We start from the raw sequence: 27,190 nt of genomic DNA, 5'->3' as shown, positions 1-27,190 counted from the left end.
TTCATCTTCAAATCATTGCACTTCATCATTGTTCCAGCCCAAGTGCTGGGAACATTTTTCAGCCACTTGAATGAAAAACTGTCTGGTAAATAGATACAGATATTCCACAGTACACCTTTTGTTAGCCTGCCTCTTCATTCTTCCCTTGCACTTCTCTTCCTCTGTTGGGACTGCATTTTCAAAAGTTCATTCCTTCTCCCTTGTGCGTATGTCACAGGCCTGTTTATTCAGTATGTATTTATGCAGATAATTATGTTCAAAATTACGTAGATAGTTATGGTCTGGGTTAACGGAAACAGGCAAGTAGGGTAAATCATTTCATTATTATATACCTTCACTGCAGAAATTAAAGTAACTGAAGTTTTCTGAATATTGCTGAAGACTTGAAAAACACAAGCAGAACCCAGATAGCAACAGTGCAAGATTTTCAATAAAAATAGTAGGGGTCATTGACTTAAAGACTGCTGTCGAAAACTACTTGTTAAATTAAGAGAGAGAGAAGTGAAAATGGATTAATTTAATTATGCACTTGGGTATATAAAATAAGTCACTGAATGCTCATTACGAAGAAGTGAAGTTATGCCAGTTAAAAGTTTATCTCTCCTTCCAGAGATCTCCGTGCTTTCACACAACAAAGACATTGCCACAGATGTTGGAAATATAGCTGGCCTGTTAATGAAAATAAGGTATTCTTGAGTAAATTACTCAAAGATTAACAGAAAAATCTTGAATAAATTATTCACAGAACATTATTTAATAATCTAGAGAGCTGGTCAAATAATGGAAATATTTATTTCAGATAATTTAGTCAGAGAATAATGTCAAAACCCTTTGGCTAGTCCATTAGGAATGAATAATTTGACAAGTTATTTATTATAGCTCATTTCTGTATTAAAACAAAATCCATCAGGAAGGCAGCTAAGCAGAAAAATACATAATTGACAATAAAGTGTCGTCATCCTGATGATGAAAATCTTTTATCGTGCATACAAACGTGCATGTTTAAGGGTTATTTTGTATGGTGCTTACTTATTGTTGTGGTTTAAACCCAGCTGGTAACACAGAACCGCGAAGCCGCTTACTCACTCCCCCCTTACTTTCTCACCTCCCAGAGAGGATTAGGAGAATCAAAAGAATGTAACTCCCATGGGCTAAGATAAGAACAGTCCAGTAACTAAGGTATAACACAAACCACTACTGCTGCCACCAATAATAATAATGAAAAGGGAAACACCAAGGGAAGAGAATACACCCGCTCACCACAAGCCGACCAATACCCAGCCTGACCTGAGCAGCGATCTAGCCCTTCGGGGTAACTGCCCCCAGTTTACATCCTGGGCATGACGTGCTGTGGTATGGAATACATCCTTGGCTAGTTTGGGACAGGTGTCCTGTCTCTGCCTCCTCCCGGCTTCCCCTTCTCCCCAGCAGAGCATGAGACTCAGAAAGTCCTTGGTCAGAGTAAAAAATACTTAGCAACAACTGAAAACATGGGTGTTATTAGCACTGTTCCCAGGCTGAAAGTTAAAACCACAGCACTGCACCAGCTAGAAGGAGAAAAATGACTGGTGCTGCTGAACCCAGGACAGAAACATGTTAAATATGTTTTTGGGTTCATTTGCTCCTTTCTTCCATATTGCTGGGACCTCAGATAGCACAGTCTCCTTCCCTGGAGACATTCAAAACCCGCCTGGACACATTCCTGTGTAACATTATCTACGTGTTGCTGCTCCGGCAGGGGTATTGGACTAGATGATCTTTTGAGGTCCCTTCCAATCTCTAACATACTGTGATACTGTGATACTGTGATATCCTTGAATATCTCCTGCTTGGTTGCTTGTTGTGTATTATCTGCAAGTTTTAGGTTGAGGCCTTTCATTATGGTTCCTGTGTTTCTTATAATATGTTAAGAAGTGTTTGATAAGCCATAATGAACTTGTGGGCATAGTAAACACTCTCTTGCAGCCAGTTTAACTTGAAAAGAAAATTATATTTAGAAAATGAATACAGATATTTTCCTATTAAAATAATAGCACTCAAGATTTTCTAAAGATCTTTGGTTTATTTCCCACTTGTGACTAAACCACAATGTAGATTAAATCGTGTACGCTGCAGTCACAGCAGTGTGGATATTACTTTATTTGATGTCAAATAGCTAGAACTTTAAGCTTCCTGAAGAAAAAAATACACCTTTGTGTAAGAGATGCGCATAAAACAAACAGATTAATAACAGAAAAGGTGTTGTTGAAAACAGGAAAGGCCAAAGAGCTCTCTAAAAAGTGGGAAAAGTGTTAAGTGCTAGATGCTAGTTCTTGAACTAGGGGCAGAGAGAAACTCATAAAAAAAAACAATTCTAGCTTTACTGGAATGAGAATCTGAGTAAAATGTACTCTAAAAAACAACTTTATGATCAAGAGCACCTATGTGTGAAGTAATGAATGTGGTGAACATTAGAATTTTTGGCTTTGCACAGTTTGCCCTAGATCCTAGGATAACAATTTTGGTAGCAGTAGACTGCAGTACCACAATAGGACTATCACTGATCTTGCTGTGTAGCTTACTTTAGTAATTTGATTAATAGCTGAGCCTTGCAAACTCTCCTGTTCAACCTTTGAGAAAACACAAACTTCTAAAGTTTTGATGGAAGTTTGCCTTGTGGTTTTGTTTTTTTTTTTTTTGTAATCTACCTGCATCAGTGCCCACTTGCTTTTAAATCACATACTCAAAGAAAAGATTCAAAAGTCTCTTGTAATGTTTATGAACACTATTGAGTATTTCTTTGAGTCTCTTTAAGAATCTCTTCAAGAATCTCTTCTGTGCATATTTTTAGACCACGTCATAAGAACACTGTATTCTGTCTTGTCTATGCAATAGTGTCATGAGGAATTATTTCATCTTCATCTAAAAGATAAGTAGTAGTGGTGGATATTTTTATTTAAACATTTTCATTTGGGAGATGAATATTCTTTGAGACGATGTCTGTGACAACATATCAGTTTTGAGTGATAAACTTTTATGATGCAATATTGTGTTAAAATGAAAGCCACTGACTACTTTCCTTTTCTCACAAAAGTGAGAAATGGTCTTGGCATGAAGCTAGACTGGTGGAGACCCAAGTCCAATTATCCATATCTAAATACCTTCCTCAGGTTTCCCAACTCCCAGACAAATATATCAGCTTTTTGCTGTTCTGGAATAGTGGTGTTGCTTTGCTCCCTTTTGCTTTGTTTCCATTTTCTTCTAAAAATATGTTGGGTTGTTTTACTGATGCATTGAGAGGAATAGAGGGAAACAACAGTCACTGGTATGAAGATGGAAAGCATGCTTATTTGTACATCTGTAGTTAAGTGTGTAGAAGTGTAACAATACATACAGACACCTGTAGTAAATGGAAAAATACCTTCTTTTGTTTTCACACAGCTTTTAGGTCTTTATTGGAGAATGAAATAAAAAAAGAAAAATGGAGAAGTAGCAGTAACAATAACAAAAAGCTAAAACCTCAAATAGTTCCTCTTCTATAATCCTCGAAGAGCTTCAAACTGAATTTATTTGGTAGCCTTAGTTCACTTTTAAATTCTAAAACAGTAAAGACTTTACTAAAAGGCACTATGATTCATTTTGTGTTAATATATCTGGGTGGTGTGATTTGTTACAGCATGTCACAATATGAATTTTCCCTTCTGGTTTATTTAATATTGTAGGGTACACTAATGTCCCATCACTACAAGTCAGACACTGAGTTGATGGATCATGTCTAAAGAAAAGCAATGAAGCTGGCGAAGGGCCTAGTGCAGAAGTCTTAAAAGAAGTGGCTGAGGGAACTGGGTTTGTTTAGCCTGGAGAAAAGGAGGCTGAGGAGACACCTTGTCACTCTACAGTTATTTGAAAGGCGCTTGAGCAAGGGGGTGGTTGGTCTCTTCTCCCAAGTAACAAGGAATGGGACAAGAGGAAGTGGTCTCAAGCTGCACCAGGGGATGTTTAGATTGTATATTAGAAAATATTTATGCATTGAAAGGGTTTGCCAAGCATTGGAAGAGGCTGCCCAGGGAACTGGTTGAGTCACCATCCCTGGAGGTATTTAAAAGAGATGTATACGTGGTATATAGTTTAGTGGTGGATTTGGCAGTTCTGAGTTTATGGTTTGACTCTAATCTTAAAGGTATTTTCCATCCTAAACAATTCTATGATTCTGTATTAATTATGAAGATATGGATTAATGCTGAAACATGATTGAATTTTGCTTTTTAAAGATTGACTTGACTACTGTAGGCAATGAGTAGATACAGCTAACAGTATTTTTCATTCAATAGCAAAATGCTTTTAAAAAAGGATGAAATTATTGTATTCTGTAGCAGCATATAGGCACCATGAGTCTAAGCAGACACACCATGTCAGTTTTGATTTTGCTATTCTTCATTATTTTCCAGTATTAAAGTCAAGAGCTTATTGCTGATGAAAGTGAGCATCAAACAGTGAAATGTCAGGTTTCTAAACTGCTACCTTCTGATGAAGTTTCCTCTCTTTTTGTCTGTCTTGAAGAAAAGAGAGTAAGTGGGTAGAAGGCTGTTGTGCTGTCAGTTATAAGGAGGAGCCTGAGCCCCATGCAGGGTCTCTGCTAGTTTGCCACTATTAGGATGCTTTTGCTAGTCAGGTAAGGGAGGCAGGCTTGACATCAGGGAATCAGAGACTTTAATAAAATCAAAGATTAATAAAACTTTGTAAGATATTTGGATGTCTGGCTCTTTAGGGGCAAGATAAGTGGCCAGCACCTGGTAGACAACAAGTGAGAAGGTTTAGGATGATGAAGGTGATAGAAGTAAAGAATGCATCTGCCTGTTAAATTGCTGTCGGACCTCTGCAATATCTTGCTTCCTAATTACTAACAGATTTGTTATTTTCTCTACGCACAGGCTGCAGTAAAGAATCCCAATGTAAATTTGCGGGACCCTTGTTAATGTGTGTTAAGACGAGGAAGGCTGTACTTGGGTGAAGTACCTGTTTCCTAGGTGTTGAAAATCTGCCTTCTATTGTGAATATATTTGTGTCGCCTAGGAAGAAAAGTAAGGATTTTCCTCTACTGGAAAATCTTCTGAATAATCAGAACAATATACTTACAGTGTGTATATATATATATATATATATATCTCAAAGGTTGATGTTGAAATTCATTTACAGATGAATGATATTTTACACAGTTGACAATGTCAGGCTGATCAGTCTCACAGAAATGTCTGTCAGGAGTGATCAGTTACTGAAAAAAAATGTATTTGCTCTTACGTGATGGTGATTTCTGGAAATAAGTGTAAGATGTATATAGAGGTGTGAGCTTAGAACATAAACCCAAGACTTCCATGTTGGTTAAATGTAATGTTCGTGTAATGATTCAATATTACATTATTTTGTGGCTTGAGATGTGTCATCTATGCCTACAACAATGCTTAAAACTGCCCACCCCTGCCAAATTTCCCATCTGTGCAGTTGGCTGGATATTAAGGGTGAGGGGGGAACAGAAAGGTAATAATATCTCATTTTCCACATGAGCCAAAACAAAAGAGAAGAATAAGCACACATGCACACTCTTCTTACAGCTTTGTTTTCTTAGAAAACTTAGCTATAGGCCACAGTCTTGCTTGCCTGGTTAGCAAGTTCATTTTCATTTTTGTTATTTTGATTTGTATTCTCCTAAGTGTATGCACTTTCTGTACTCTAGCAACTGATGCTGAATCTTAGATAATCTGCTGCTGCTCTGCCTGGAGTGCAGTCCATTATAACCGAAGCTTGAATAATCAATGACTTTCATAAATTCTTGTGTGTGTATTGAAGTGGTAGATATTAATCAGAAAGTGATTTCTTATGAGTCAGATAACACTAGTTAGTATTCTGACGATCATTTCATGTTCCATGTATAACTTCATATCAAAAGAGCAAACAGCCATCTTAAGAGCAGAAGAGTTCTTGTTATAAAAAAAGCCCACACCAACAAACAAACAAAAACCAAACCAGAAAATAAGAGATTTAGGGCTTAGAAAGTTATTGTGAATTATTTCACAATATTTCATTATTATTTCATGAAAGCTAATAACATAATTATATGTAGCTAATAGATAACTTTTCATAACCTTTCAACAATTCCATTTATATTTAAATTGGAACATATATGCAAGTTTGATTAGGTTGGCTTCTCCTCTGTTAGTCAGTATCGGATCATAATTTCCTTCAAGATAATATCCTGTCCACATTTGAATTTCATCCAACCTCTTGTTTGCTTATAACCTTTATGGTTTTTTTCCATTCAAAAATTTTGTGTTTCAGTCTGACTATCTGCAAGACAGGCACATTTAACACTTCTGAAAATTCTTGATAGCGCTGGATTTATCACAGTGACAGACTGTCTTTTCAGTAAGCTATGAATGCAATCATTACATTATTCTTGAGAGTTATATTTTAAGTACGGATTTTCCCATGAGACTTATCACCATAATAGACAAAAATTACCTGTAAGAACTCTGTTATTATGAAAGTTATGGATAAGTCAAGTAAGTGCTGTTTCAAGACAATGAGATAATACGCATTAAAAAATTTCTTGTATCAAATGTTAATTGAGTGCCTTTGATAGCATATTTGAAATATACTACTGATGTGTGCTATAAGCATATTGAGAGTATGTGCGCATACAAACGTATGTGATATACTTTGCTAAACTAAGTACATTGCTGTGCATAATTTTTACCTTGAACTCACAATACACGGGAGTTGGTATTGATGTCAAGCTCTGGAGCTGCATTGGAAAGCTGAAATTATCAAAACAAATAGGAGAAGGGAGACAGAATAGCATATAACCATACGCAGGATGAAGTGTTCTTCAGAAAAGTATATCTGCCTTCCTCCAGCAGGGTATGGATTGGGTAGGAAATGACTAAGGGGGAATGAAATGGCCCATCCACAATGGGAGCAATCTTTCTTTGACTGCAAATAAGTAGATCCCTCTAAACATAGGAAAACGGTAAGCAGGCAGAGCTGGAAGAGGTTCTGATGTTAGAAACACTAATTTGTTGCTGTCATTAAAATTGCAGTAGATCTTTCCCACTGTGACAAAGGACTTCCAATACCTCAAGATGTTTGTGAGTATTAGATCTCTATAGAATTTGAAGCAATACCACTGCATAGAAATTCCAACTTCTGTACAGAGCTAAATCACATTATTAAGTTAGGAATAAAATGCAAGAATTTTTCTAGCATAGTTTAGTTTGAGTTGCTTAGGTGCTCGAGCTAACCCTAGATGAGCCCATGAAAACTCCTGGTGCACCTCTTGTGCCCACATGGCGGTGGTCAGCAGGTACAAAGTTGAGGAAGCCCCTCTCATTGAAGACTTTGTGATCCTTCTGTGTGTGAGCAGTGCAGCATTAATGCATTTTCTACACAGGCGTTTCCTGGATTCCTTAAGCATATGGATGAATCCTCTTTCTTTACAGTGAGGACTGGTGAGGGATAAGCATTAGTAGAGGAATCATCCTTATTCTGCCTCATTACTGAGTCTCACTTCTGAGCTGGAGAGAATCTTTGAGTCTCAAAAGGTACTCCATTAGCCTCTGAGCTGTGATTGCCGATGAGTGCCAATTAGTTCCAGGAGGCGTTTGTTGCTGTAATAGAAATTCCTTCTCTGATAGAAATGGTAATGACAGCAGGAGAGCACTGCCTGGGTTAGGCTTGCAGGGTCTTATGTGTATTATATTGGCTGAATGTTTAGTGATTTTGTAAATTCTGATAAGTCACATTACTTGGACTACATGGAGATCTTTTTCACCTGCAGTATGTCTGAGTCAGCATTCTACAATTCATATGTACTTCCTTATTAAAGTTGGTCACTAAATTTCTATTATCTTGCCTGTTAGTTCACTGCATCTATACTGAACAAACTTTGGTCTCTAGCTCGTCAAGATTTATGCAATTTATTGCTCTGATTCTACAGATGAGAATAATTCTTATTAAGTATATTTATTTGCTTTACATTGAATTTTACTTTGTTTTGTGTATAAATACCTATTTATGGTCTCTTGGTTTTCATTTCTGCTTTCTGCCATTCCAGTAGACCTTTTTTCTTCCTAACACATAACATTTTCCTTTAGAATTAATACAAATTAGCAATAATATGTCAGCACCTTGTCACTTTTTGTTCAACTTTACCATTTCCAGTTAGGAAAGATGTTTCTTGAATTTGTGCCCATTCCAACCATTGTTCTTATTAGTCCATTAGAAGAAATAGCTTATACCTTGGTGTACATTATTTATTTTTTGCCTGATGATCTAAAATCGCTGCCAGTTCAAAGCCTCCTCTGTTTTTCTTACTTTTCCTGGTAATGAGAATTTACTAGAGTGTGCTAAAGCCATGGGAATGCATGAATTGATATGAGGGAAACTTACACCTGTCCTACCAGTGTATTCGTACTCATATTACATATATGTAATATATGTATAATTATATATATAAATGTATATTTAATCTTATACATTATATTATATATAATATATAAACTTATATGTCTATAAGAGGAGGAAGCTACTTTTTTGTTCATAGACCTAGAACAGAAAGGTATGTCATATTGCCCAAGCAACTTTGCATGCCATTTCTCAGCCTGTAGCAGAAGCACTTGTGCAAGGAGCACTTCTGGAAGTATCTGCCCTGATTTTTCACAGAATGGGGCAGGTTTTTTTGTGCTTCTAGTACATTTTGTTGTTTGACAAAGCTGATCTCGTTGCAAATACCAGCCTTACAAAGCCAAAGTCTGTGATAATATAACATTAGTGTGTATCTCTGAAGAAGCCGGCCAATGTAAACAGAAAATTTAGCTAAGCCTCAAGGTTTGTGTGTGGGAGAGGTAAGTTGTTGTAGTAATACTGCTGACTAACCATGCTTCATCCTGTCAGCTTTCAGAAGGGCCTTCATATATACTTTTAGTTTGTCTAGACTGGGAAGTAAAATATCTATGCACATGTTTTAAGGAGCATGTTTTATCATCCAGTAGGTCTGGCTGGGAGCATCCAAAAGATATATAGTTGTTACCCATTCACCAAACCATTAGTTCCTTTTTGTTCCACAATGTGATCACGCCTGGTTGTGTACATAGAGTGTACATAGACTGTTTGGAGGCATGCTCAAGCATGGGTTTGGATTTACTGTCGCTGGCAGTTGACATTAAAGTCACTTTAATGACAAAGCTTATCATGGTGGCTATATCCTGCTCAATGAAGGATGAGAATTTGGAAACACCAGTGTTTTGGGAAAAGAAATTGAGACAGCCATGAGCTGCTCTAAGGTGTTATAAGAACAAAAGAGACTGATTAGATATGCAGAAATATGGCATTCCCATCCTACAAAATACTTAAAAATCTCCTGGACATAGACCTGTGCAATCTGACCCATGTCATGAGAGGGGATGGGATGGCCTCCTGGAGTCCTTTGAACTTAAATTAATCCATTAGTATAGAACTGGATGAAAATATCTTGATTTCAGTGTGCATGGTCTTCTAAATAAAGATGAAGAGGAAAAAAAATCAGTAATACATTGTTGAACTTCAGCTGCTGACTTTAATGTCATCCCTTTGGCCCTAAAATTTCTCTTAGTGAATTCTTAAGGTGCTATTCTGGTATCCCCCCGTTTCCCTTCCATTATATTTCCTGATTTTACCTTGTTATTATATTTATTAACTATTTAAGCAAAATATTCTTTATCTTATTCTATCTTCATAGCATGCGTCTTGTTTTCTTAAAATTCCACTAGTTTCACAAGATAATGCAATTTTTTATTTTAATTTTATTTGGCCCAGAGTCATGTAGTTCTTACAGTTACATATAGGTGAAAAGGACTGAAAGATGTAAAGTGGTGACAGTCAAGAGAAGGGAACCATGAACAAGCCAGTGTACTATTGATGAAATCAGTATAGGGAACTTACTTAGATTTAGAAGAAGAGATTTTAGGAAGCAGTATTTCACAGACATTACTTGTGCTTTCCTTGCATACAGGGAAGCTCTGCTAGGAGCCAGGATGTCCATCCAGGTTTGAGGCAAAGATTTTATGGTTTTCAGAGTTTCAGATTTGGAAACAAATAACATGTCTTAAAAGCAAGAGAGCTGCCTACCTTAAGGAACCAGATTTTGCTCAGGGGAAAGGCTAATAGCTTTGTAAATTGGAAATTGCCTAAAACAGTTTGCTTAGACTAGATAAATGCAAACATCTACAGAAATGGTGAAAAACAAAGAAAAACAAAATACAAATTCTGAGCGCATAAAGGCTTTTCCTTAGCTTTTAGAAAAAATGGTTTAGAAGCTGTAAATGGATTTAATATTTTTTTATACATATATATATTCAGTGGGGTTAAAAGAGGCTCATTTCCTCTTAAAAACAAGAGAGTAGTGAAGGAAGGCCAGTCTCAGGTGTACACTTCATCAAATACTTGCTTCTTTTGATTAGCATTCCATCTATGTATATGGCTACAACAGATTCCATTTTCCTTCAATTCCGGGTGCTTGCTTAACCTATAGTTTGGGCAAAAGTTTTTTCTTCCTCTTTAGTGGTGCTTTGAAATTCTACAATTGTGTTTCCTGGATAATTGTATTTAGTCCCAAAACAAAAGCTCCAAAACAAAAGATCAACCTTTACTGGGCTGGTTTCAAAACCAAAGCAAACTGCACTATGCAAGCTTCCACTGTAACAGTCTTATTGATCTAATTTTTACAGGGAAACATAGATACCGAACAGAATTTCTGAGCATTAGTATACATTAGAGCAGTCCGTTTCTTCTGTAAAGGAGAAAAATAAGATAGTCTAGACAAGCACAAGTGTGATATATGTTACGCTAGCAAAGAGCTTTCCCCTTGGAGAATTCAGTGAAATTTTCTGTGGGTTTATGAGGTGATAAAGTTAAATTATACTTACTTGATCTTATTAAAGAAGGAAAACAAGCTGCTCAGACTGCCATAAGCTATTATGTGTGATCTTGCATCTCCATGAAATCGTTGGAGCATTAGGGATTTGGGAGTCCCGGACAATGGGTTTATCTACTCTCATGCCTCTCAGGCATGGCATTGAGGTCTGAACTTTTGAGCCTGGGCTGGAAGACTTGTGATAGCTATGAAGTCTCCGTGCAGCCTAGCTGATAAACTGGCAGCTCTTGGACTAGGATTTCTCAATATTGGATCTGTTTCTTTGGAATCTGTTTTCAGATGACTCATCCCAGGGTTTTTTTACCCTAGTGATTTCTAAGGTGATTTCTGGCGACTTCCACACCACCTCTCACTCCCTTGAGTTATATTAATACAGAGTATAGAGATACTTTTCTGTAATGCTTTTACTGGGGTCTGTTCTTTTAGAAGAAATTTGTTAGAGCCCTCAAGCTGTAAAAGGTTAAAAACCACTGAACCTAATTTCCCACATCTTCCATGGGCATTCCATGACAGCCCACATCCTAAATTTTAACACAACTGCTTATATATAGCTGTTACCAATTCCAATGGTACAAATGGATTTTTTAATTTTTTTTTTTTTAATTCTAAATATGTGTATTTATAAATGCAGGATGTTAGATTTTTTTAAAAAGTCCTCAGTAGGAATAAAACAAAAAAAACCTCATCATTGCAATCTGAAAGGACAGAAAAAAGAAAAAGGGGCAGTGTCCTCTTTTCAACTTATGTGTGGCCATTAAATATTGAAACCTGTCTACACTAATAAACAGTTTAGGAATTAATTTAATTTTCTCCCTCAGAGTTTTGCTAAAATTCCTCCTGACAGAGAGATGCTTTTATGTATTAATTTCTGGAAACACTTTGCTCTCCAACACCCAGAGAAGATTTCCCTGATCAGAAGATAGACCTAAATGCATACACGTTTTTCATCACTAGTACATTTCATCACTAATAAATTAATTAGTGCTATTCTCCAGAGGGGAAACATTTTCCAAGTTTTAATATGGATTTCTTTGAAATCCCACAACTCAATAAACAGCACAATGTCACTAGCGTAACACAAGGGCAAGGAGAGTGATGTGGGGATTTGTTTTTTTTTGGTTTTTAATCTGTTTTAAATAGTATGTAGAACAAACTCAAAGAGCCTGCTGTCTCATCAGTCATAGGAAAATGCTTACCATGGTCAGTGATACATAGGATTGAAATTACTTAAAATAATAAAGTTGAGGGCCCATTTTCTTGCTTTTTTTTATTTCCTAAAAGAATGAAGTTGATGGAAAGCAAGCCAATTTCACAGGTTAAAGCAGATTTTTTTTTTTCCCCAGATTTATTCTATTAATCAAGATCTGTTGTAGTGACAATCTGGATTAATCTGTACATTAATTATTAGTTATTGTTATAAAATGGAGTTTAATATAGAATTACAGCAGATTTAGCTGATTTTACATAGAAGTGCTAAAAAAGAGGCTGAATAGTATAAAACATGATGAGGATCAACTTCAAGGAATGTATGTTCGTCTGCTGGAGTTTAGAGTGTGCATGTATCTGGTCTAGTGAACTAAAATCTTGTATCAAGCATTTGGAAGAGAGATGAAGTGTTGAATTTGGTTTCTTCTTGTGACTCACTGGTATAGTTTAGCTGAGCACTGTCTTACCGTTAAACGGGCCTAGCTAAAGAGTGTTTACTTCTGCTGACTTTAAAAGATAACAACGAATTGTAACAGATGGCTTAGCTGCTACAGGCAAGTGAAAATGCAAATTGTTTGAAATTATATTAAGTTATGGTTAGTGGTTACTCATCAGCTGAAGTATTTTATGTTGGTACAAAAGTAGCTATTTTATTTCCCTTAGGAGACAAATTTTCCCAAACAATCCTTGTAAAATAAAGTTCCTTGTAGTGAAATAATTCCAACATTAAAATAAATAACAAGGCCCCCTTCCAAAGCAAAACTAATTAGTATTTCAATTTATTTACTAGACTAGGCAGCTAATACAGATTCTGTAAAGTATTCACTGAGTGCATTTTCAGGACCAGATAATGCATTTCCAAATTATGGAGACTGACAAAATCAACAAAGCTGCTTTATTAGTCGTGGTTTGGCCCTGTGGTATCATTAAAACCACCATTTGTGTATGACTTGATTCTGTTAATGTACGATGCTGATCTAATTTTTAGTTGTTGTAATTTATCTATAACTCTCGGATGGTATCTGTCTCTTGCATGGCATCTAAGTCTCTTGCATGATTTATTGAAAATTCAAATCTGCCACTTGCACTAGAAAAGAATGTGCTGCTTTATATTTTATTTTTTTTTTCCTGCTTCATTGTGTTTTAGTCAAAAGAAAATAGAGTAATTTTAATTTTCACTGCTAAGGCTTGCTTTCCCACTGCAAGACACAGTGACTTCAACAAGTTATTCATATTTTCAGTCAGAAGTGTAAGGCCCCATGAGGGCAGTATATGAGGAAAAGACAGTAATGAATTCTCTGATGGAGAGCTGGAGCTTTATAGCCAAACTCTGGTTTGCAGTGGATTCTTCATAGAGCCGTTATGTGCTACTGACAGAGGGTCTGCAATGGCAAAGCTGACATTAAGCAGGATGGCACGAACAGAGCTTTGTGGCTGTGAACTAAAATGTAGTCTATGCAATATGGTCAGAGGCATGTGTCACTGACAGAGTAAGAATTTCGGTGATTTCTTAAATGGCATTAAAATTAATGCTATACTTCCATCACTTTGCTTCTGGTACCCTGCCACATGGTTTTCCATATTTTACAGTGCACACATCATTTGAGTTCTGAAGAAAATTCACTTTGTCAAAAAGTCAGCTGTATTCAAATTATTCATAAGGGAAATTGCATCTTAGGCAATTAAAATGTGTGCTCGGTAAAAAAAAATGTTGCTTCCTGAAAGGAAAAAGTGGATGTTTCATCTATGATAAACCTTATTACAAATTCTTTTCTGTTACAAAGCACCTAATATTAAAAAGAAACTTGTACTAGTTAGAGAGGAACCATACAAGGGCATGGTGGAAGAAATTATTTTAGTTTACACTGGTGCTTTTCTTTTTCCATTCATGATATAGACTCGACCGTGTCTAGCCCCTCTTCCCCCAAAGCGTTCTGTTACTCATATAAGGGATCATACATTAGTTTTATTTTCACTGGATTTTGTATGCTAGAAGTGATCTGTTCCGTACATATTAATGTCCCTTTGAGCATGGCCCGCAGTGGGTGATGGGACAGCAAGACTGATGTGATCAGGTTTTGAGAATTTAATAGTAAGGGAAATGAGCTAGGCCATATTTAATATTACTCTGAGAGAATAAGGTAGTACACTATGTATCTTTTGCCCCCTTAGAATATAAATTACCCCACTTGTGCCATTAAAAATATTGGATTCTGCTAGATGCATGGCTAGTCACTGATCTGCAATTTATGAACCTTACAGCAAAATTGTATTATTTGGCTTGTCTTTTCCTTATAAATGAATAACCCCTGTAAGCATTCTCTTCAAGCTTTTTTACTGAAGCTTCCAAATCTGCATTGAAAAAGTATATGAACTAAAATTATCACCCACACACCATGATCATCTGCTGTTTTTCCTATTTATGGAAGAAAAAGCTATTCTCGTTCGTTTCCCGTGTTCTGAGCTTGAGGTGGCTAAAAGCTGACTTCATTCCTGTTGATTCTGTGCCAGTCAACACTACAGATTTAAAGATTTCCTTAATTTCTGGGTCCTAGGTGTTTCTCAGTTGTGTGAAAGTTTCTGCAGAAAAGTGATAATCATGTTCATTTTTTGCATAGAAGCTAGTAGAGGCTGGCCTGTGGCATCTCTTAATGGCTGCATGAAGGGACTGAGATGAGAAGATAAGGAAGCAGGTCCTTGTTTTAGAGGGTAGTACCCAGGCCGTGGGGACACAGCAGTGCCTGTGGGCCATGGGGATAAAGTTTCAGTTCCTCCATACTTGAAACGTTCAACATGGCCAGAGGGAGAGGAGAGCTCTGGCATTTTGCCATGTACTGCGCTCCCTTGAAGACGGAGAAAAACCTACTTCAACTTTTACTTGCAGAAATCACTGGGTAAAAGGAGATAATTTTTTTTTTTGGTCTATTTGCAGCCTAGCTGCTGGTTTGGTTTTCACCTTTTTTAACCTGTTCAATCCGTCTCTGCAGCTGAATCAAATAGAATACTTTAAGGCTGTATCGTACCATCGATTTCCGAGCAGAGTCCTATTGGATTCTATGGGGAATTCTGTTTTAAAAATCAATGGTGTAATATGATTCAAAGTAATAAAAAGAGAGCAAAGGGACATAGAATTTAGTTCATCTGTGACCCATGATATTAAAAAATCCATTACTTAGTTGCAGCCCACAAAGCGTGTACCGGGTAGTGCTGTGCATGCTTCGTTCACAGCAGAATGCCCTTATTTTAACACAGCTTATTTATTTTAACAGGATAACTGCACCTGAGGAGCCCATGACCTACCTCATAGATACAGTTTAGCCATATTATGAACTAACTCTATAAATTATAGCTGCTTTTCACTGACATGCAGTACTTAAATTTTAGCATCTTAATAACAAGTTACAGATTATTGAATATTTGTATTTTTTCATACAGCTGTATCAGAAGAATATAGCCATAATCATAAATCTTAATTCTATTTAGGGATAATGTGTTTCTGTGATTACAAGCATTACTCTAATCTTCTCTAGTGTTGATTTGAGGTACAAAATCAAATTGAAAACCAAAGAAACAAGGTCAGATATTGTGCATTTAAAAAAGTGTTTGTGGGAGTCTAATGTTGTAAGCATGGCTTTATTAATGTTATAATTTCTTTGTAGAGTTTTATTGTTCAGAATGACATAGATGTATCTCTCAGAATATTCTGTCACTAGCTCCCTCCTTCTTTATCTTTCACAAAATGTAAGGCCTCCATTTTTGGTTTCTGATCTTCCAAATTAATAATCCCAACCTCTCTCTAGTAGGCAAATTCCACTCTTTGCTTTTGATTCTTAACATTTTTCCATTTCTGTATCAACTTCTGAGCCTACTTGCCTATATTTTGAAGAATCATAAGCAGAAATCTAAATTTCGAAGCTGGAGCTCCGTAAATTTTTGGCACAGATTAGGGAACTGAGGAAAGACAAATTGGTGTCCATGATCAGGAGAAAAGGAGGGCAGTTTATTATATGTGAGTTAAATAGTTATAAACAAGAATATATATGGGGTGTTTTAATAGCTTCTTTGAGTAATTCTTGCTTTTGTTCAAAGCACATGTTATTCTGTGCCATCAAAATATGCACATATATCATGTAAGTTAGCATTTTAAATAAATACCATACGCAGCCAGTGACTGCTTATCAAAATGTTTGTAACCTACTTTGTACATAGAGCCAGCCTCCTAACAAAGCAGGAGTTAATTAGGCTTGTGGGGGTGATACAAAAAATAATGAAAAACCTTCAAAGCAGTGACCCTATTTTATTATCCAAATGGGACAATAAATCAGATAAAATTGTGCAAAGCACAGTAAATATGAGAGAAAAGGAAGGAGAAGCAAAATCAACAGCTCAAATTCTAGCCACCTTTTTTTGGACACAATTTTGCTTCCTAAATTTTCTGTTTAAAAGCATTTTGAATGTAAATGTATGACAGCTCTTGAGTCTTAACTTGTTGGCTCATTCTTCCAATTGCACTGCATGTCACAGGGGTCTGTTTAAGAGAAATTTCCTTGGTTTTGGGTCCTGTCGCTGTGGCTGTTCTTTCTCCTACTGCGTCTTCCTTCCCCCACCCCCACGCCCAAGCACAAACACACTCATTCCAGATAAGCCCTTTTCCTGGCATTTGTTGTAGGCTGTTTTGACCCCAGAATGTGAAGTACCCTGAGGAGCCAAAGAGTGGTAGGACAATGCTGTAAGTAACCTGTCTTCGCAACTCTGGGGCATATATTGGCATATTCCCTGAATGTCTTCAGAAAGAGTATTTGAAAGCACAACTTCATTTCTTTGTTTCACATTTCATAATCTAACCGGAAGAAGCACAGTTCAGTGATCTTATCTTTTGTGTGATTAATAAACAATACAGAAATTTCAAAACATGTTTTGGGGTCTGAGGGTCACAAGCATAGGAAAGGAGATACTAGTAAGAAAAGCAGTCGATATTTTAAGGGTTGCATAAAAACGATTCTAGTTATTAGAAAGCACTTCTGGGAGTGCAAGGAAGAGAGCTCCAAGAAATGGTTGCAAACAGTATGAAAGCTAATAAAATGTGAGACTATAGCTACTGATCTTTAACCTTAGTAACTTAAACTGTGAGATCTTATATAGCATTTTGTACAGTTGCATGTTCAGATGAACAAGAGTGCTGAGCAGATATCTTCATGTCATTGCTTTTTCTTCTGTAAACAGTGCCTTGTTTAAATGTATCTGTAATCTGTAGCTCAGTGCAGGGGTCCAGCTGTGCTTGCTGCTGCCTGAAGATAAACAAATATCAAATAAAAAGCTATAATCTCAGGAAAGTAAACCATATAAAAGAAAATAAATTATACCATAGAGAAGGGGATGTGGCTGAGTGAAGGCAGCTAGACCTGTCAGCAGGGGCACACTGGTGACAGTTAGAGAAGAGAGCCTAGGAATGGGTCTAATCTGGTAATCCTGGTGAGTTTTTTGTCATTTTCCGAACTCTCGGTGACAAGTACTGATGCACTTCAGCACCAAGCTCTGGAAGGCCAGGTCACTGCTTTTGCACATGATTGATGTGTATCATGGAGGAGGTGGACACCAAGTGCCACTGCAGCCATGAAATACTGTGGTATTTATATTTTTGAAAGTCTGAGTCAAGCACTGTTTTTTTAAGCATACTTGAGTAGAACTTTAAAGAAGACAAGAAAGTCAGCTTTAGATTGTGGGATGAAAAATAAATAGATAAAAACAAGGAAAGAAAATTGGTTAAGTTTATTTTATTTGCAATGGCTTTCTTTGTAAAGCTGGAGAATGATCAAAGGCAGATGATGCATGCGTATGTTTTAACCTCTTCTACTCCATCTCTGCTATTGGGTTTTTTTTTTGCAACTTAAAAATGGAAAGTTGAAATGGTCCATCTTGAAAACAGGAATGAAACATTTTGCATTTTCCAAAATCAAACCAACCAAAACACATACAAAGAAATCAGGTTGTTGAATTTCTCTCAATTAAAAATAAGCAATGAAAAAAAATATATTTTCACAATATAAGATGTTTCTTAAAAGGCATGATAGTAGATCAGATTTCAGCATTTATTCATCCATTGATACCAGGCCCCATTTATATCTATCCACAACATACTTCTGTGCACATTTTTATGAACTATTTGGGATTAAATTTCTAGTACTCTCCAAGTTCTTTAATTTTTTTGTCATAAAATTCACGTTTACCACAACATGCAATTATAGGGCAACATAGCACACTCAGTGAGAGTTCTGCAGCCTGTTATTATCTGTGTGCCTTTAAAAATGCCCTCAGAATGTAGTATCTGTTTAATACCAGCTGATATTAAATATCACGAAGCTAGAAGGACCCTGACAATTGGGAGATTTTTTCCGACTCCTACTGAAGCAAGTAGTAGCTTGTATCTTCACTTAAGTGGATGGAAATGGCACTAAATAAAAAGAATATGCCAGACTTCTTGATAGAGTTGTGTTTAGTGATGCCAGAATCATGTAACTTTAAATTTCTGTTCTTTTTTTTCTTTTGACCATTTTATTTTACCTACTTGTTTTTTCCATAGGTGCTGCAAAGATGTAGGAGTGACTGGAACTGCAGTATATCACCTTCCAGATGGTCTCTGAACAAAGGTATGACAGAAGAAATTGATTTTCACTTTTCATCAATATTTCTAAATTGTAACGCATATTTTGCAGTAAAAGAAGATACATCACCCTGGATTTTTTGTCAGCATTCCCGAAACAAAGTGAATTAAAAGCTACTAGCATGGAAGTTTCAGCTTAGTAATTTACAGCCTAAAAATGGATTTCTTTCTTGGAGTGGTAAGTCAGTTAGTGAACCATGTATTGTACAGAGATGATGGGCAGTTCACTCACTGGAGCAGGGCTTTTTGGTGTTTCTCCTCAAAGTTTGAGACATAGAATGAATTTTGACTGAGACTTTCTGGAGCTTTCCAAATGTACAGTTACCTATGTGCTCTGGTAAACCATTATGAACTCAGCATCCCCTTCATAAGCTCTTTTTATTATTCCTGGTAGAATATGAAGTATTGGTTGGGGTGTTTTTTTTTTTACATTTTATCTCCCAAATTCACTATATAGAAAAGTTAACCATTACTTTTTCATGTATTCTCATTCATCATTTTTGCCTGACTAGCAGCAGGTCTTACCAGCTGATCTATAAAGCTGCTCTGATCCCTCACACCACCTCCACTTACAGGATTAGCTCAGACAGGAGGAAGGAGCTTTTGGATGTCCTGGGAGACCATGTTTTCCAGTGAGTGCTGTCACCGGTTTACATCTTTTCTGGATGAATTTGCTTGTCTATATTTGTCAAACTTTTTGCTTTGCTGTTTACATTCAGAAAAATATTACTGTATATCAGATTCCTTTTCCTGGAATTAGAAGTGAAAATTAGCTTCTGGTAGAGAAAAGAATTAGTAACTCATACCAGCTTAACAAGACAGCTGAACAAGACACATTTTCAATTCTATTTATCTATAAAAGTAATTTCTTGATGAACTTGTGAAGGTTTTACTTAAAGGTATATCAGAAGAGCTGTGTTAAAGCTTCTAGCAGACTGTAAATTAAATGCTGTTGTACTGGAAAGACAAAGCTGAATCATTATGCTCATCATGCACCTTTTGGCTAAGGAGCATTACAACATATGTATATATATCATACAAGTGTAAGTATCAATACAAATAAGTGGGACCGGAGGGAATCTGGCAGAATGTATAAGCTTTTCCTAAAAATGTGTTTCTAATGGTTCTTAAGGAGCAATAATGGCAGAGAAATTGTCACCTTGCCCCAGTATTTTTAGATTTTTCAAAAATCTACATTTATTCAGATCTTCATTGTTGCAAATTAAAATTGTTTCCAGCTAGTGTTCAATACAGATCTTTAGTCCAGTTATCTAAGTACCACTTGCTTGATACTCACATGTATAATGTAAATAATTGACAGTTATATCTAACATTGCATACACATTCATTTACTTTTTATTGAAGCTCCACAGAACACAAATATGCATTCTGAATGCCCAAATGTTCTCCAGATTGACCCAAGAACATATTGAACAACTGTAGACCAATACATCTGAGTACCTTTTATTTGCATTGTAACACAATAAAACCAAATTTAAGTTCAGCAAGAGTAATACTACTTTTACAAGTTGTGTCACTTCCTGTCTTACTTCTTTCTTAAGTCTTCATGTTGTTTCCAAGAGTGCTTGCTCTTGAGGTACATATATTTTACTTTCATATACTAAGTTAAACATGCCTAAGCTGTGAAGCTTAGCTTAGAGGACTGAAGTTTTCCATACTGGAAACTAATTCTGGGAGATCTTAAAATAATTTTTCAAGTTACTTGTTCATGTATTTTAAGGAACAGTGCCCATATAGTCTCTTTTTGGTTTTGTTAGAATTTGTTCCTGCACTAAGTGAATGCCTATTAATAAATTGCTGTAATAAATTCACTCATTATGTGACCTAGGTGTTGTGCAACCATGGTCTGAAATAAGTGGGTCATACTGAGATTACAAAGAGTCTGGCTGGCCTGAAAACCAAACTTAGATTCCAAAAGGAGAAGCTGAAAGACTTTGTTCAAGGACATAATGCCTGGAACTCTGGTCCTTGCTTGTCTCTAGTTTCACCATGTGGAGGCTGCAAAGCCTGTATATGGGCTAGCAGTGACCCAGTGCCTGAGTCAGGACACAAGGACTGTGCTCATTCATTTATTTTGAAATTAGATTTAGGTAATTGTTATGGGTGCCAGCAATAAAAAAACATCACAAAACATTCCCTCATCTCCAAATAGATAGGTAAGGCCCTAGTTAACAATTGATCATGGGAAAATATAGATCTCACAGCCAAATCAAATTAGCAATAAATCTTTGTTTTTCTTACTTTTTTAAAGCAAAACATTAAGGAAAAAAAAAACAAAAACACAACCCACCCATGGCATTTTAGTCATTTAGCAGCGCTAAATTAAATTAATCTCTGTGGTCTAGGCTGTATCTCTAAGAACAACATCTCTGAGGAGGATGAAAATGAATGGAAAAAAGAAGGGGAGAGAGGAAGAAAGCAGAGGTAGGTGATAGTTATTTTGTGCACAAACCCAGGGGACTGGAGGTGGTCTGCACTGAGATGTGAACAAAATGCTCAGAGGAAGCCTTGAACGGGGCAATACCTAGCTCTCATTATTGCTTCTACTCAAAAAGAGAGTTTACATATCTCTTGTGGACTGTATAAATGCAATCAAGGTTGCCTTTACCTGAATTAGTTGGGTACAGACACCTTCAAGTCTGCAATACATCTGGCCACCCCACCCAGCAACATCTCTTCCTTTTCCCTCTCACCCATTTCCTTCCTGCAGTAAATTTATTTTGGAAGGATTTAAATTTTACAGTAAATACAAAGTATTGATTTTCTAAATTCCCTAGGGAAATTTAGAGATTTCCTAGAGATTTCCTAGAGAACAGAAACTGCCTTTCATCCAACTTTTCTTGAAGACCAGGGAGTAAATTCACGCATGTTCTATTAACCTCAATAACATTCTGAGTCTTTACATCAGCTAAGCCACAGCTTCCAGCATACTTGATCCCAATAGTCACTCCAGTGCTTGTTGAGTACTTCAGGATAACTTGCCAATTGAACAGTAATTGCAGAGTAGGTTTTTCCTTCTCTTTTCCCACCTGCTTCTTTTGTCATTCAGCATTGTCTTCTTTTTCCTTTTGCCACTGGTGCATTGCTAAACTAGTAGCCTGCGACAGCTGAATTAACTTCTGAGACAAAGAAGATGGAAAGAACATTTGTGTGTGCCTATTTATACTGAACATATAGTAGTATGACATAGTATATATACACGTGGGAAACTTCTGGGGTAAACTATTGATACAGTCTACAAATATTTCCAGATCATACATGCTTCTATATGAAGTCTGATCAGAGTATTATTATGCTTTTCGTTGTGGGGTTTGTGAAAAAGCTTACAAACTGTTTTGCTTAAAAAAATATAGAAAATCATTTGATTTCCTGATCCATGGACTTTACAAAATATGTTCATTTCGTATGGACCAAACCTGTGAAAACAAATGTGTGATTTTTCTTTGCTGAAGTATGCTAAACTGCAGGTATATAAAATTCTAATAAGTCAATCCATATGATGGTATGCTAAAATGGAAATAGTAGTGAGTTCTTTATTTAATAAAATGTGGTTGCCATTAACAAGGGAAATTCAATTTAATTATTAGTTGTATACAACTGTATTAGCTTTAATCAGAATAATATTATTTGGTACAATTGTGGGTACCACAAGACTGTGGTACCTACAATTAGGTATGTGAAAGTTGTTTTCTCCTGCAAAAATAATTTGTCTTAATTTCAAATGTGTGGACCAATAATGTGCAGCCTACTAGATAGAATGTTTTTCTTTTTTATATTCCAGGTGCTTTATTCACTTCCTTGTTTGCTGAAAATCATGTTGTTTGCAGAACAATAGGTAAGTTCTTCAGTGTCTAATTTAATACCTGTCAATACTTAAAGTTACAAATAGGGGAAAACATTCTCATAAACTGATTTGCACTTTAAAGATCAAAATGCAGCTATTTTTTTTGAGAATATACTGTATCAAGCTCTAATTTTGTAAACATTTCTCTGTTTGTTCCAAGTAGTGAGATTTTAAAATTACCAACTTTTTGAGCTTAAATAGAAAGTAAATATACCTGAGTTAAAAGTAATCATAGGGAGGGCCAAACAACAAAATTACAATACAGGCATAAAATGAGCGATGACTATAAAACCAGTGTTATCGCTAACAGAAAAAGATATTTTCTTTCTTTCATCTGCTCTTTATTTGTAATTTGTGTGTGTACATACAGACATGTCTTAAACCTGCTGCACTCAGTTTAATATTCATTTTTTCCCCTTAGTGCATGCAAACATCAAAACAGCATTATGCTCTTGTCCTTTTTAAATTCTAAAAACAAGTACCCCAAAGTGATGTTTTTCTTTTTGTTGTTGTTGTTTTGCTTCAATATTTCATTCATACAAAGTGTTAAGTAGGTTGGTAGGTATAACGAACATCCTTAACTTCAGGTATCCATTTTCTTCTCTGTGACAATATTCCCTTTATATTTCAGGTTTAGTAGCCGTATTATAAATGAATCACCAACCTCTTGTCTGCGGCCAAGAGAAATTCCACAAGAGAGTGCAATACTCTTTAACAGATTTTAGCTGTGTTGGATTTCTAAATCATGAGGCAAAAGCCTCATGTTGCCATCTTGTCAGAAAAACTGTACACTGCATAATTATAAAATAACAAATCTGCTTCCTCTTTCTTCCCTCCTTTTAAACGTAACTTTGAAGTATTACAAAGAAAAAATGCAGACAGAAAAAGAAAATAATTTATTTCAAAATGTAGAGTGAAATGTCCAACCATTTACTTTGCTGAAGTTTTACTGGCTTTCTGTGGAACAGCTGCATATGGAAAACTAAAGTTGCTAACCTTTTTTTTTTTTTTAAATGTATCAAAAACACCTTCTGGAATAAAAATATTGTGTGACCCATGATGTATGAATAATGTTTCTTAATTATTTTCTTAAGACCTCTAAATATTGTTTATGCCTACACTATTTAGAGGAATAAATTTAGATTTTTATTTATTTATTTATTTTATCAGGGTACATGAAAAAACCTAAGCATGCCAACTTCCTCCTGTAGCATTCATTTTTCAATACCTGTAGCCTATCCCATATTTCAGGTAATTTGGTGATGCTGGAAAATCAATTCTGTTTTATAAATACCAATGCTGTGTTCACTATCTTTGCTTTAAGGGCTTACATTTGAACACAACATAATTCAGATTAATAATGCATATTTAATAAATACTAACATAAGTACCAAGGAAGCACTTTGGTTTCCAAATGAATCTCAGCATAAGGTTGTAATATCTAATCAATAATTAATTATAAACTAGTTGCCCCAATAGACTCTTGCTACTTGCACATGTTAAAAGAAGACTGGTAAACAGATTGGAAAAATAGGAAATATAATGAATTATCTCTTTTTGTACTTTCTTTTCATTCTGGCACAAGATTAAGATTTATCTAGTGTTCAAGAGCCCTTCCTGCAGTTACATGCATAAAATTAAAAAGGATGATAAATCCTAAGTATGGGGACAAGTATAGCAACACAATGCAGTGTCAATGTGACCATGAGCCATTCATGTCGTCAGGGACCTGGTACACTTTCAGTGGTCTTAGTTGTGAATTGCAGATCCAGAACTAAGTCCATCACTGGGAAAGCATCTAGCTTTGACTTTAATCAATAATGAGGAAGAGGAGGCAGAGAAAACATCTGCATTAATATGCTAAGAAACTGCCAGAAATTGAAACACCTAAAATATTTCAGTGATAAAGAGGACACTATACAATGGACTAAACAAATATTTATGTCATTAAGGCTGCAAATTTGTTCCAGCTCAAGTCTCTGAAATCACACCTCCTCCAGGCTTTGCTCTTCCTGCTCATCATATCATGCTGCTATTCGCTTACCAGCTTTATTGTGCTTTTTATCACTCACTCAATTTTTGGGGGGAAAACACTGCTTTCTCTTACCTCCTGAGCTGTATGTTCATTAACTGTGATAGAAACAGAAGCATATAGAGGCAGATTATGGTTTAGGTGACCTTAGCTCTGTGGAGAGTCTGTTGTGCACAAAACATGTCTGTAATGATTCTGTATTTCTGTTATCCACGCAGGTTGTTTTTTTTTTTAATGACAGAATTTATTGCCTTACAAAAATCTTGCAAAACAAAAAATGACCAGAATTTTGTCTCTGTTTCTGCTTTCTTTTCAATAGTCTGTACCTAATAATATTATCTGGCCAGATTCCCTGATGGAAAAAAATACGTTAATTACTTTTAGACTATAAGAGCATTGCTTATATACGTAAGAGAATGCCTATGGCCCAAGAGCCATGCTATAAACCAGTTTTGCAAACACAGGGGCAAAAAGATTCCTTAAAGAGTGTCAAATCTCAATTGATCGGACAAACCCATTGATGTTTAGATCCCACCTGAAGCACCCTGCAGACCTTCTTTTTCTGAGATAAAAATAGGTGTAGATCTATGTTATTATCTGCATAGAAAGAGCAATTGCAAGCAGTTGCTTCCTCTTGGCAAGGATGGATAACTTTCATAGTGGTTGACCGGTCCTGACTGTAAAGATTTCTTCTTTGCATGCCATCAAGTTGAGGTTACTGCTCATGCATTTAATTTCTGGCAAATAATCGACCACACTGATTGATGGAAAAGGAGACCCTGTTTCCCAAAGACCTATCCTCATTTCCAGCATAGAATCATAGAATCATAGAATCATTAGAGTTGGAAAGGACCTTAAGATCATCTAGTTCCAACCCCACTGCTGTGGGCAGGGACACCTTATGCTAAATCATATCACCCAAGGCCTTGTCCAACCTGGTCTTGAACACTGCCAGGGATGGAGCATACACAACCTCCCTGGGCAACCCATTCCAGTGCCTCACCACCCTAACAGGAAAGAATTTCCTTCTTATATCCAACCTAAACTTCCTCTGTTTAAGTTTTAACCCGTTACCCCTTGTCCTATCACTACAGTCTCTAATGAAGAGTCCCTCTCCAGCATCTCTATAGGCCCCCTTCAGATACTGGAAGGCTGCTATGAGGTCTCCACGCAGCCTTCTCTTCTCCAGCCTGAACAGCCCCAGCTTTCTCAGCCTATCTTCATATGGGAGGTGCTCCAGTCCCCTGATCATCCTCGTGGTCCTCCTCTGGACTTGTTCCAAGAGTTCCATGTTGAGGACACCAGAACTGCACACAATACTCCAGGTGAGGTCTCACGAGAGCAGAGTAGAGGGACAGGATCACCTCCTTTGACCTGCTGGTCACGCTCCTTTTGATGCAGCCCAGGATACAGTTGGCTTTCTGGGCTGCAAGCGCACACTGCCGGCCCATGTTCATTTTCTCCTTGACCAAGACCCCCAAGTCCTTCTCTGCAGGGCTGCTCTGAATCTCTTCCCTGCCCAACCTGTAGCTGTGCCTGGGATTGCTCTGACCCAGGTGTAGGACCTTGCACTTGGCATGGTTAAACTTCATAAGGTTGGCATCAGCCCACCTCACAGGTGTGTCAAGGTTCCTCTGGATGGCATTCCTTCCCTCCAGGGTATCAACCAAACCACACAGCTTGGTGTCATCAGCAAACTTCCTGAGGGCGCACTCAATCCCACTGTCCATGTCAGTGACAAAGATCTTAAACAAGACTGGTCCCAACACCGATCCCTGAGGGACACCACTCGTTACTGGTCTCCAGCTGGACACTGAGCCATTGACCACAACTCTTTGTGTGCGGCCATCCAGCCAGTTCTTTATCCACTGAGTGGTCCATCCATCAAATTGATGTCGCTCCAATTTAGAGACAAGGATGTCGTGTGGAAGCTGGAAAGCCAGTTTCTCTGAGCAGCAGCCCTTTGTGACCCTTTGTGTGACACTGAGAAGTTCGACACTGCCCTCTTTTGCCTAAGCCTGGACAAGATGCTGCACTGAAGACTTTGAGGTTTAAGTGTTAGATATTTGCATACATAACTATACTTCCATACAAGTCAAAGTGTGGTTTGGTTTTGTTTTTTTTTGGTTTGTTTTTTTTTTCAGTTCAGTCTTTATATTTAAAGTCCAGTTTTAATATAGTTATCTCTCATTGACTCTTCCACTAGCAGCAATCTTCCACTGAGGAGCACTCGAAAAATTACTTGTGACCTTTAAGAACCCTAAAGACTATCAAAGAAGACTTCTTCTGCTAGTGGAAACTCACATGCCTGCTAGTATGGTTGAGTGGAATCAGATCAACTATCAGTATGAGTAACTGCCTTGAATTTTAACCAACTAGTCCAATAATAATGCACAATAGTATCTCCAATATCCCTCTTTAATGGCATTGTGTCCTAGGAATCCCTAGTAATGATTTCAGCTTACTTTGAGCATTAGTCTGTGG

General features: G+C 36.7%; 1 long non-coding RNA gene across 1 annotated transcript in view; it reads left to right on the top strand.

Moving 5' to 3' along the window:
- Positions 1-1,425: 1,425 nt before the first annotated feature.
- The window catches only part of LOC134173328 (uncharacterized), an 88,548-nt gene continuing 62,783 nt past the window's right edge, over positions 1,426-27,190 (top strand). Inside the window, exon 1 of the long non-coding RNA XR_009968205.1 lies at positions 1,426-1,461. This is a non-coding gene — a long non-coding RNA (uncharacterized LOC134173328). The remainder of the gene's footprint in view (positions 1,462-27,190) is intronic.

This window comes from Pezoporus occidentalis, unplaced genomic scaffold (genome assembly GCF_034315485.1).
Source record: "Pezoporus occidentalis ecotype Australia unplaced genomic scaffold, CSIRO_AGI_Poc_V1 ctg51, whole genome shotgun sequence".
Lineage (NCBI taxonomy): Eukaryota > Metazoa > Chordata > Aves > Psittaciformes > Psittacidae > Pezoporus > Pezoporus occidentalis.
The sequence above is the reverse complement of the archived record's forward strand: the minus strand, read 5'-3'. Positions and strand labels throughout refer to the sequence as shown.